At 43.2% G+C, this 11,942-nt stretch overlaps 1 pseudogene; it reads right to left on the minus strand.

Annotated features, from left to right (window-relative positions):
• Window positions 1-8,525: 8,525 nt before the first annotated feature.
• LOC134427675 (serine/threonine-protein kinase PAK 1-like) lies at window positions 8,526-11,591 on the minus strand (annotated as a pseudogene).
• Window positions 11,592-11,942: the final 351 nt, after the last annotated feature.

An 11,942-nucleotide genomic window follows, 5' to 3' on the forward strand; every position in this document is an offset into this window, starting at 1 on the left:
GCATTATTTCCCTTGAAACTGGAGTTTTAGATACGGTGTTAGAAGGTGTTGCAGAATTGTAAGCACCAATTCTGCCTCTTGTTTCTGCTCGATGTTTGGGGAAAAATAATGTGGAAGGTCTATAAGGGAAGTGGTTTTGCATTTTTTTTGGATACTTGCCTGAAAAGTATACTTCAAATGTTAGCTATAGAGCTATAGAATGCCAACAGTGTATCCTCTACTGGTTCTGTGCAGTGCTTTGGGACATTTTCTGATGTCCAGCTACATTCATTAATTATTAATCTTTAGTAAGTGGGAAAAGCGGTGGCTGTAGATCCAAAGAATTTGAAAGTTCCTAATCTAATCAAGCAATTCTTTAGAATTGTTCTTTCAGTCTGGCACATAGAGATTATTTGCATTATGACAATAAGCAACCTCCCAGATTTCACAATCAGAGTTGGACCAGCTGCTCTCTCTCTGCTGCTCTTGGTGGACTCATGCAGTGACCAGTGGTGATCTTGGGGCTGGAGAACCCTCCAGCTTGGAAAACGCTCGTGTAGAGCCATTTAAAATGCTAACATGCCTTCCAAACTACACAAATAGTGAAGGCCCAGATCTTTGACTGTTCTTTTTTATTTTTTAATTGAGAAGTCACAGGTAACTAAAAATAAAACAAAACTCTACACCCCATAAAATAACCAAAAAAACCCAAAAACTCAAGCCCCTGAGAATTCCAGTATTTACCTTTCCTTTAGATGACATTTGAGCCTGTGCTTTCCGGATCTAGTATGAACCGTTCTCTGTCCCTTTGCTTTCTTAGGCTGAGTATCAGTGCTTTTGTAGGTGTGTGACCTAATGATCAACCATGAAGAAAACTATTTGTCTACATTTCTCAGCAGAGGCAGCCACAGGATGGAGGCTGGGGAACTTCTCCACAATTCTTCATTGCAGTGGCTACCCTTATAGCAGGGGGTCTCATGAATTACTGAGCTGAGCCTGCCCATCTGAGCCCTGCAGGTGCAAGTGCTGGAAATGTTGTATCTAAGTAGTGTGTTGTAATGTAATGTAATGTAATGTAATGTATCTAAGTAGTTGTTGTTATTTCATACTTCAGGCTTGAATGACTGAGAAACCTGGAACCCCAGATCCTCTTTCCTGTAGGAAGACAAACACCAAAAGTCAAAACCAACCCAAAATAAAACATCAAAGGTCACTGGTGTTTGAATCCTTTCCACAGGAGGGCTGAGCACCAAGGTGTCCCCAGCCAGGCTGTGAACCTTGGTTTGTTGCCAGCCTTTGGTGTCAGCTCTGCCAGCCTGGACTCTGCATTTTGTCTTTGCAGGGAATAGGGATGATTCTCCTGTTTTTCCTGGCACATGGCTCTGAGTCCCATTTTAAACCTTCCTGGGTAACAAAGATGCAGCTGGGAGCTTACACAGCACGGGAGGAGCCCCGGGAGGAGGGAGAGCCCTTAGTCTGGTTTGTGTGTGTGCGTGTGGATGTTGCTCACTTCGCCACCATTCCCACTGAGTGCCTGCAGTCCTGTTCCCACAGTCACTGCTGAAACTCACTGACACCTTCTGGAGTTTTGCTGCCAGCTGATTCCCACTGACTTGCCAGTATGTTGCCAAAAGCATCAGCGTAAATGAAACTCTCTGGCACTGTTTTTGTACTCTTAGGGAGTAGGCATTAGTTTATTCCAGGCTGGGGTGCTCCACAGAGATACACATGACTTGCAAAACTTTTCACTTATTTCTACATCTTTAGCAAAGAAGTTAATATTCATTGGTTCTAAATTTCACAAATTTTTGCATCAATTATTATTTTATCTTCTATTGGTTATTGATTTCTCACTTTTCATGCTAATTAATCTACATATTTTAGTTTTCTTATTATCTTTTTCCCTGACAGCGGTCTCCAGAACATGTTGAATCACCTTTGTTAGTCTCTTCTTTATCTTCTGGTTACTTCTACGTGTCCTTGGCAGGCTATAAATTCTGGATTCCAGATGTCCAGCTTTTAACTCCCAAGGGCTTTTTTCATTGAAGCTTATCAGGGTTAGTTCATCATAGCTTAAAATTTTTGGGGATCGAATAATCACACTCTAACAATAGCAGTCAGTAGGAAAAAAACTTAGGTACATGCTGGCTAAAATGGAGAATTACACTGCTAAAGACTAATACACTACTTATAGTTTTTAAAACAATCAATCAATAAGTTAATTAAAACAAATAATTAGGAAAGTCATCTCATTTCCAACAAGTACAGGCAGGAGACCACGGATGATACAGTGAGATCTGGGGCTGACTCATTCTGATTTACTGGAGTAAAACCTGCTGCTTGTCTTTGGAGCCTGAAACCTGAGTGCCCTGTGCTGCTAGTCAGACTCCCAGGAGCGAGGGGAGCCACAGAAGCAGGGGCTGCAGCACACAGGGAGTACAGGGAGCAGCACAGGCTGGTAAAATAAACAAGGCAACACCCTGGCATCCACCCCCAGGGAACCCCACGGCAAAAGGATTTGAAATAGCAAAATGAAGGAAATGTTTACATTTGGACTGGAAAGCAAAGGAGCTTCCATACAACAGCAAGTTAAATCTGGCTCAGTCCCCAGGCTTGAAGGGTTTGCAGTTTCAAGCTTATGTTTCAAGGGTTTGCAGTTTCAAGTCTTAGGAATAAATGACAAAATCCCACAGGCTGGAGGAAGAAAGATCCATCTTCATACTCCCTACCCACCGAGCAAGAGGCTGGGTTCATTCCAGAGGGAAGAAAATGAGTGCCTGGGTTTTTTCCAAATCAATGCTGCATTTGGAACATGAAGGAAGCAAACAAATTTGGGTTTAACTAACAAAAACCACATTATGAAACTTAATAAATAAAAACCATAGTAAACCATATAATAAAACATATTATAAAACATAACCAACCCAAACCCTCTTACATCCATTATTCAAAACACACTTGCATAAATTAAGTAGAAAAAAGAAAATAAACATTAAAAAACAGGGCAGGTGACATCTGGAATGTGACACATGGCTATAAGCTTATGACAAAAACAGATAGTAAAGCTCATTCATTTTTCTGTTCCATCTTTTAAGTTCTGTTAGCCCCAAAATTCTTCTTTAAGTCTTGGCAAAAGACATTTCCTTGTCCTGCAGGTGCTGGCTTCTCACAGAAATGTTCCTTCCTCTCATTGTGGCAGTCATCCTGGAAGTGAGAAGACAACCCAGGCATTTTAATTCCTTTATTTCTAATCCAATTGGTAAGTTCTACTTTTCTGAATTTCTGTCTGCTTTGAATGTGACATTTTTAAATTTCATTATTTAATGGAGGTAAAAAGACCAAACATAGCAACCCCTAAACTCTTCTATTTACAAATCAATAACTCTTGCTAATAAACTAAGTAGAGAAGCAATCTCATGAGTATCCCTATCAAACTCTTTCTACCCCCAGTAAACCCCCAAATTAAGCTTTAATCCCTGGGAGAGACCCTTCCTCTGACAGGCCATGGCTTCTCATGTACATGTTCCTGCCTCTTGTTTGTCAAACACCCTGGAAGTTAGAAAAAAAACCCCTCCATTCTTAATTCCCTTAACTCCATAAATGCTGTTAAACCCAGAAGTGTAATTTTGACCTTTATGAAATGTTGCCCACTGTGACTTTGCCAGAGTTTCCTTCTGAAGGTTGAGGTTTCAATAAGACTTTTAGGCTGTGAGGGGTGATCTTCCTACTGCCCTCAGCATCACTCAGGTGGAAGTTTAAATCTGTTTCAAGTCAAAAGCAGCAAGTTTCTAGCAGAAAGAGGAACAACTTTCATACGTCTCAAACATCCTGCAAAGAAAAGAGGGGTATTCTTTCACCTCTTAACTCTATCTCCCTGTTTTCCTTCCCTGGAAGATGGCAGCTCCTCTTCAGGCTACAAGAATAATGGAATTTCCAATTCTGGAAATCAAAGAGTCTTTAATTATTGTCCCTTCTGTTCAGAAAGGGGGAGAACTAAAGGAAGAAAATAAGCTTGAAAACTCCCAACAGCTCAGGAAATTACAACATCCAGCACAAACATGGATCAGCCCATGCCAACTTTCCAAACACTGAACAGTTGAGAAAGAGTTTGGATTTGGCCACAAGGATGGGTTGTGAGCACTGAGCTTGGAAGAAAACCCCTCTAATTTATACTGCTCTAGGTGGTCAGATTAAAAACTAAAGGTATAGATATACACCTGTGTATAGTGTATATTTACTCATCTCCTCCCAGAGTGCAGCTCTGGCACTAGGGGGAGGAGTTCCCAGGCTCAGCTTCATCAGTCCCGAGGGGTGCAGAGCTTGGAGAGGCTCTGGCTTTCTCCCCAGCTGCTGCTCCCTGGCAGAGCTGGCAGAGCTTCAGAGGGCACACACTTCTGCGGGATCTGATGTGCCACAGCCTGTTTTCCTGCCCTGCATGCTGGAGCTCCCCAGGAGCTCCTTTTGGGGTTGGGGGATGGACATTTGGCCCCCCTTTCTCCTGAAACACCCAAGTCCTGTCAGCCACTGTTGTGCCAGCTGCAGGCTCCTGGCAGATCTCTCAGCTTCCCCTGGGGATCCCCTGCTCAGGACACCAGAGTGGCTCACCTCAGCAGCCATCTGACAAATCAGGCCTGTTGTGCTTTCCAGGCAATCCAGGACAGTTAATTAATTTTTAGCTGCAAATATTAATTGAGAGCAGCCTCCTCAGCCGTGACACCACCAGTCCCCTCTCTTTGGCTCTTCTCTACACCTGCACAGACCCAAGATGTCCAATCCCACCAGGCTGCACAGTCCATGGCATGGCTATGATTCCCCTTGGGAGCAGCCCATGGCCAGTTTGGTTCTGATACAGGGTAACTGATCTGGTCCCAGGAAGAGGCAAGCATTCAGAGCTGCTCTGCTGCTGCTTGCTGCTACAAACTCCTTCTTCCAGGCTGCCAATGCTGAGGCTGCTCTGTGCTCTGCTGGGGCTCAGAGCTGGCCGTGGCTGGGCCCACTCCCACCTCACATTTCTGTTGACAGCTTTCTCATGTTCCCATTGACAGCTTTGCATCAGATGGGGGCCCTTTCAGAGTGCACTGATGGATCTTGCTGCTTTTTCACCTGAGTAAGACTCTTACCCAGGCAAAGACATTGATATTAGTTGTACAAACCCAATAGCTGAGAGCCGAAACCCTCCAGAGCTACAGCTAAAAGCCTGCATCTCCACATGATATTTTTTCTGCCACACTCTTCATCTGTGTCTGGTTGGAAATGCAAATGTGCTGTCTTCTTTATCTAGGAGGACCATGACTGGAAAAAAAACCATCCAGTTGGCTGTATTCCATAAGCAGTGCAGTCTTGAGTTTAGGAAAGAAAGAGACCCTTCTCCAATCTGAAGCCATACCAACCCCCCCACCCCCCAAATGGGACTTTACATCTTTAAGAAACAAGTGACAATTAAAAAGTGAATGTACAACTTTATCACAGGATGAGAAGGAAGGGTATCTTCCAATGAATTGAGGTTTTAAACAGTTTTTATTCTGAGAGCCACCCATTGCTGGCACTGGACAAAGCAGTTCCATCACTGTCACATCTCCTGTCCTCCCTCATCTGCCTGGCCACAGTGATCAGAGGGATGAGAAAGTGGAGAGAGACTTGGCTGAGAGTAAAAATGGATGCTGCCCAAAGGAAAAGAAAACAAATTAACCACAACTTTCCAAAATTATTTTCTCATTGGCTCAAGTACTATTCCTCAAGATATCAGAAGGATGCAGAAATAGATCTGAAGGGACAATCTGCACGTCCATCTTCATGCACCTTGCTAACACATGTCCAGTACCATGGCCATAATTAATAGAATTATGGGCCAACTGGAATACTTGGCCCATAATTCTATTAATCCATTTATCAAGGTGTCTCTAGCTTGATGCAAAATTTGCCCTGACAAGACTCTGGGAAGGCTGCTTGCAGTCCAGGAATTTTCCACTTTCAGGAAACACAAAATATTCACTTAGGGATCCTCTTTCTTGTAGGCATGGGCTATTTTAGTTCTCAAAAGAGGTGAGGAGCACAAGCTGTCCTTCAAGAAACTAGAGAACAGCTAAGAAATATTTATCCCAGTAGGATCTGGGCCCATGTGTTCATCTGAAGACCACATAGGTTTTCAGCACCAAGAGCAGGGAGATAAGTGTTGGAGCACTGATAGACTCAGCTCTGACTTGCAGGGAGAACAGCATCCACCTTTGCATCCCCTGGCACCTCCTATGCTGGCTGGCACCACAGCCAAGTGGCACATTCTGCAGCTCCCAATCTGTCACAAAACCTGGCAGCAACCCTGCAGCAGTTCTCATCTACTCATCAACTGTGCCAGGCAGCAAAAAGGGCTGTGACAAGCCCCGCTCAGTTGTCCCTGTTTTGGTGTCAGAAACCTCTGAGAGTGGGATAGGAGGGACAAGTTGAGACCTAATGCTCAAAGGGAGCCCCCCAACAACCCCTTCCTTCCCACAGCCAAGTCTTGGACTGCTTGGCTGGGATGGCTTCATTGGGTTCCTTCACCACCAGCACCATTTCAGGCCTCCACAGCTGGGATCATCCCACTGCAGTTCTTTTGCTTCCAGGGAATACTGAACATGCAACCAAAACACAGAACAGGGGCCACAGAAATGATCAAAGGATGGAACACTTCTCCTGTGAGGAAAGGCTCCAATACTTGGGAATGTTTAGCCTGGAGAAGGCCCTGGGGAGGCCTTACTGTCTTCAAGGGGGTTCTAAGAAAGATGAGGATGGGTTTTTTATCAGGGCCTATGAAAAAGGGGAAATGCTTTCAAATCATAAGAGGGTCCATTCATATTAAGTGTGAGGAAGAAACTACTTAAGAGGAGTATGGGGAAACACTGAAACAGGTTATCCAGAGAGGTCCCAGGTACTCCATCCCTGGAAACATTCAAGGTCAGGTCAGACAACCTAATCTACTTCCAGATATCCCCACTCATAGTGGGGAAGTTGGACTACATGACATTTAAAGGTCTCTTCCAACCCAAACCATTCTATGATCCTACTCAGTTTTCTCTTGAAAACCACCCCGACTGGGCATTAATATGAGGGGAAGTTCATCTGATGCCTTTGATTTTATCTGATGGGAAAACCAATGTTTCCCTTGGTACATTGGGCAGCTGCCTCGTGTTGTACCTGCAGGAGCCGCTCAGCAGACCATGGAGTGTCCTCATCAGTCTGCAAGCAGCAGGTCAGAAAGTCCTGGAACACAGCAGACAGCTGCTCAGTATGCTCCAGCCTTGGTATCCCTTTCAGCTCTGAGATCAAGAGCCTAGAGAAAAAAGAAACACCAAGATTCCATCTCTTTCCTTCATATCCCTAACTGCTCACACAGACCCCATTTTTCAAGCTCTGGCCTCCAGTGGCAGTTTCTTCCCCATAAGGGGGTTAGAGATGATTTTTCTGCACCAACAAAAAGACCCACAAAATAGCAGCCACAGCTATTCCAACATGCAAATGATCTTGCCTGGACAGCTGATTTCATGGGCTGATGAAGTTAGTAGGAGCTATCAGCCAAAAGCACATTTTGCTGCCCTGAGGATTGACTTTGCGGGCTTTGCAGGCTATTTTAAAGAGTTAATTTGGTCTAACCACATTATTTCCAAGCATTGTTACTTACAATTCATCTCTGCAGTGCTCATTGGTCTTTAAAGCATAAAGACCTTCCATTAAAAAAAAAGTCAAACTTTTTGCTCTCTTCCCGATAAAAATGGTAACCAGATGTCAAAAAGGAAATCCATCAACTTATTCCTTGCTTAAAGGAACAGAAACATTTGGAACCTCTGTTCAACACAGATACATTCTGTTATGTCCACAAATATTTTATGATAGAAATGGCTGCTCAGGCAGACAGGAGATACCTGCAACTCTGTCTTTCATCCGGCTTCAAATTCTCAATCAGTTTCACTTCCGTGGTCAAAGAAAAACTTTTAATGGTCTAATCAAAAAAAGAAATATAGTAACTCTCTAGGTAATATCCCTGTGGTAATTCTCTGCTAATTTTGATACTCCAGTGAATGCATTAATGAAGCTAATCTCTCTGCTAAAACATGCTTTTAGAAAAGGATTTGGTAATGAATAATTGAGGCATTCCTAGAACCAGAGGCACTTCCTGAAAGGCTCGGGTAAGTAATTGGCACTGTGCAAGACTGAAAAGGGTTCTGTGCCTGCAGACAATTGAAATGCTTTTCATTCAAACTCCCCAGTTTGAGAAACTTGCCACCGAATATTTCTTCTCATTCTGAGACACAGCTCAAGAAGAATTCAAAGAGTGCATGAGAAATTTGAAGCATCACTGAAGGCCAAAATGGGACATTTTTCAGTGGGAGCATGTCACTCCTCTTGTGAGGTTTGGCTGCATTGATGTAGCCAAAGCTACACCACATGCTGATGTGCTCCAAGGACAGCTTTTGGTGGATGGGCCTTGGTTGAACTAGTCCAAGCTGATGTGAATGGGATTTTGTCTCTTGGGAGACAGAGCATGGGACAGATTAGAGAGACAGTGGCATCTGCTAGTATTTGCACCCAACCTTGAGAGGAATTTCCTTAGAGTAAGGTGGTTCTCCTTGTAGCTTTTTTATCACCACAACACCAAGGAACCAAATATCTGCTTTGGTCCCATATGTGTCCTTATTCACATACTCTGGTGCCATGCAGTGAGCTTTCCCTAACACTAAACTCCACTTGCTCTGCTCAGAAGTCATCTGAGCACAGAGGCCAAAATCAACTAAGGAGGAAAGCCAGTGTTGATAAAGCCAGCTTGAATTGAAAACCAAGTTAAAGAATTTCCCACTCTGGGTCTGAGAATGTGGAGTTGAATCTAGCTGGAAAAGTGGCCACACTGATTCCTCAAGGCTGTCACTGAGGCCATTTGGAATCACTTATAGAAACTTCCATGTTTCACTCAGTGGCTTTTATTTGCTTGAAGTTTAAGACGGTAAGTGTCACCCTCTGGAAGGGTCACACCCAAACCAAAGCCATTCCTGACACGTTGTTTCTCTCAAGCCCTCTCTGCACAGGGCAGCAGCACTCTGGGCTTGCAGCAGTGGTCCATGCACTCCCATAGGCACTGCCCTTGGAGAAGTGATGGTCAGTCTTAAGCAGCCCCACATCCCACAGCCCAGGAAATGCTGTGCCTGACCAAGAATACCTACCCTGTTTGACAGATCCATCCATTCCAAGAACAATGTTTCACTTTTTACATCTCTATGAATCACGAGGTTGTAGTAAAGGGAACTTAGTGCTTGCAGGCACTGGCAGATAAAAAACAAACAGGAGGATAAAGATTAATTAAAGTAGAGCAGTATCTTTCTAGGTGAAGACATATTGCCTCTTGAAAGAGAAATGGCAATTGTTGTTACAGACTGTCCCCTGCAAACACAGACAGAATGACTGCTGCTGTGGGGCATGGGCTCTCTTTGTCCAGGTGACAAAAAAGGGTTTGCTGTTAGTTTAAAATTCTGACACCAGCATATTTGCTTTTACAGGCAAGGAATGTAATACAGACAGGCTCCAGGCAAATGCTCAAAGAGGCGAAGTTGAGAAAATTAATTATTTATTTTTAAAAGAGAGTACCACAAGAGTTGTGCTGGCAGGTCCTCCACCTAAGATACTCCTGCTTCTCCATATCATCAAAGCTACACAGTAACAAAGCTTTAAATATGAAATCACCCCTGTTCTTAACATCTGTGGAGAAGTACCAGCCTGCCCAAACAATCAGAAGTACCAGTGGCATCCTTTACCTCTCAGCAGATGGTTGCCATCTCTCCTTCAGCCATATGGACTTCTTTAGTGACACTGCTTAAAGGTCCTCCATCCATGTATTCCATAATTATCCAGAGTTGGCTGGAAAGTAGCTGAAAGAAGGAAACAATGGCTTGGAGATGAATGTGCATAGCTAAATTACCTTATGAAAAACACAACAGTTATGAAAACTACTACAGTTTATTCCTATTTCCAGGGCACTTGTAAATGAACACAGAACAAAAGGAAGAGGTATTTCTCCTAAGTTATACACTACTTGGAATCTGTGCAGTCTAATAAGAAAGGCCCATCCATGAAAACTGAGATGTCTTAGAGGGCAAGAAAGTGAAAAATACAGGGAAATAATTTCTATGATGAGTTATCAGCACTTTTCATAAAAAATACATTCATACCTTTCTTTTCATAGAAAATACCTTCAACTTAAAAAAAGAAAAACACACACCAACCCCAAACCAGCAAAACCACATGGAGACAGTGAACTTAAGGACTATTGTTTCAGTCAGATAGGTTTTTTAAAAGAGGCTTCCAACGATGCATGACAGAAAAGATTAGTGCAAACAAAATTCACTCTCCTCCCACATATTGTATACAAATAGATAGATAAAAGTAAAAATCTCAATTCTCCAGCAGTATCTGAGGAAGTTTTTTTAACCTTTTTCTTGCAGAACATAAGTGAACATTCACGAATAATACCAGAGCTACTTACCTGTCTAAATAGGTAACAATATTAGGGTGCTTATTGTCCCTTGCAATTAGGAGTTCATTGACAATTAGTTCCTTTAGGGGCCATTTTTGGAGACTCACTTGCTTCACAGCCACCTAAAATGACATTGAAAACCATTAACCTGAGAAGTCTGTCAGAATGATCCTGGAGTGAGCGTTTCTGGAGTAACAGAGCCCAGCTATGCCCAGCTGCTGTGTGATTACACATCAGAGCTTAGTCACTGGCATGACAACAGCCCATGCCTCTGCCAGCTCAGGTGCTGGTTAGGACACATGGCCATAGACATTTTGCCTTGTCAGCTTGGTAAAAATGGTCTCTTAGGCTATCAGCCCTAGAGCTCTAACAACACCCTGTGCCTAAATTCTTTTCCAATGGCCTTGGTTAATCACCACTATTACCATTCACACACGTTTTGCAAGCACAAAGCAGTTGTTTTGTTCCTGTGAAAATATCACAAAATATCTGGGAATCCTTTAGGAATATTCTATGGAGTTAGCTCATTTTTTCAAATGCAACTGTTGCTCTTCTTTATGGCAAAACAAAGCAAACACAGACAGACATTATGGATAAAATGCCATCCTAAAAGGATCATTAAGGTTATCCCCCAAAAACCAGAATCCTACCACTTCATAACTTGTTGAATTTTGATTTTGCAACTCTAAAGAACATTCTTGAACAGTTTAGATTTGCAGCTGTTTCCTGGCTTTAAAAAGAAATGATCCACTCCATGGCATTTTATGGATACGCCCTGAGCCCCTTGTAGATTTCTATCTAAGCACAGTTACAAAGCATGGTACTCCAAGGGAATTAGAAGCTACCAGGAAGAATCAGATGTATTTGTTGTCAGACAGATAAGAGCTTTCAGAAATCTTAAGCTGCAGCCCCAAAGAGCTGTTCAAAATGGATTGGGCAAGATGATGCTAGTCTCTGATTTGTAGGAATAGCCTTTATGAGAAAGATTTTTCTCCTGGAAACCCAAAGCTCCAGCCACAGCTCACACCACAGGGAAAGGCACTCAAGAGCTGCAAAGTCTGGGATTATTGACATTTACCCCTCCTCCTGTGGCAGTAGCAGTCGCTGTATAGACCATTCTGAAACCCCAGAAACGAAACAGCGCAAGGAAAGGAGAGGCCACTGAGTTCCTACAAATGAAAGGCAGCCCAAACAGGAGGTCTCTGCTGACTGGAGTGTTTATAAAACACCTGGCATCACCTACCCTTCAGCCAAGAGCACATCAGCCCACCAGCCCTCTGCCATGTAACGAGTCCAAAAGAAAATTTAGGTGCAACATGAATGTCTAGTACAAATCTCAGATGCACACACTGGATTTATTTTAGTTCCAAACCTATGTGGGGCCTGGGGTAGGGCATGGAGTACATCTACAAAAACTGGAAAGTAATATCTTTCATTCTTTTTCCATGTTGCCTTGCTGAGTCCTCAG

The sequence above is a fragment of the Melospiza melodia genome, chromosome 1 (assembly GCF_035770615.1).
Source record: "Melospiza melodia melodia isolate bMelMel2 chromosome 1, bMelMel2.pri, whole genome shotgun sequence".
NCBI lineage: Eukaryota > Metazoa > Chordata > Aves > Passeriformes > Passerellidae > Melospiza > Melospiza melodia.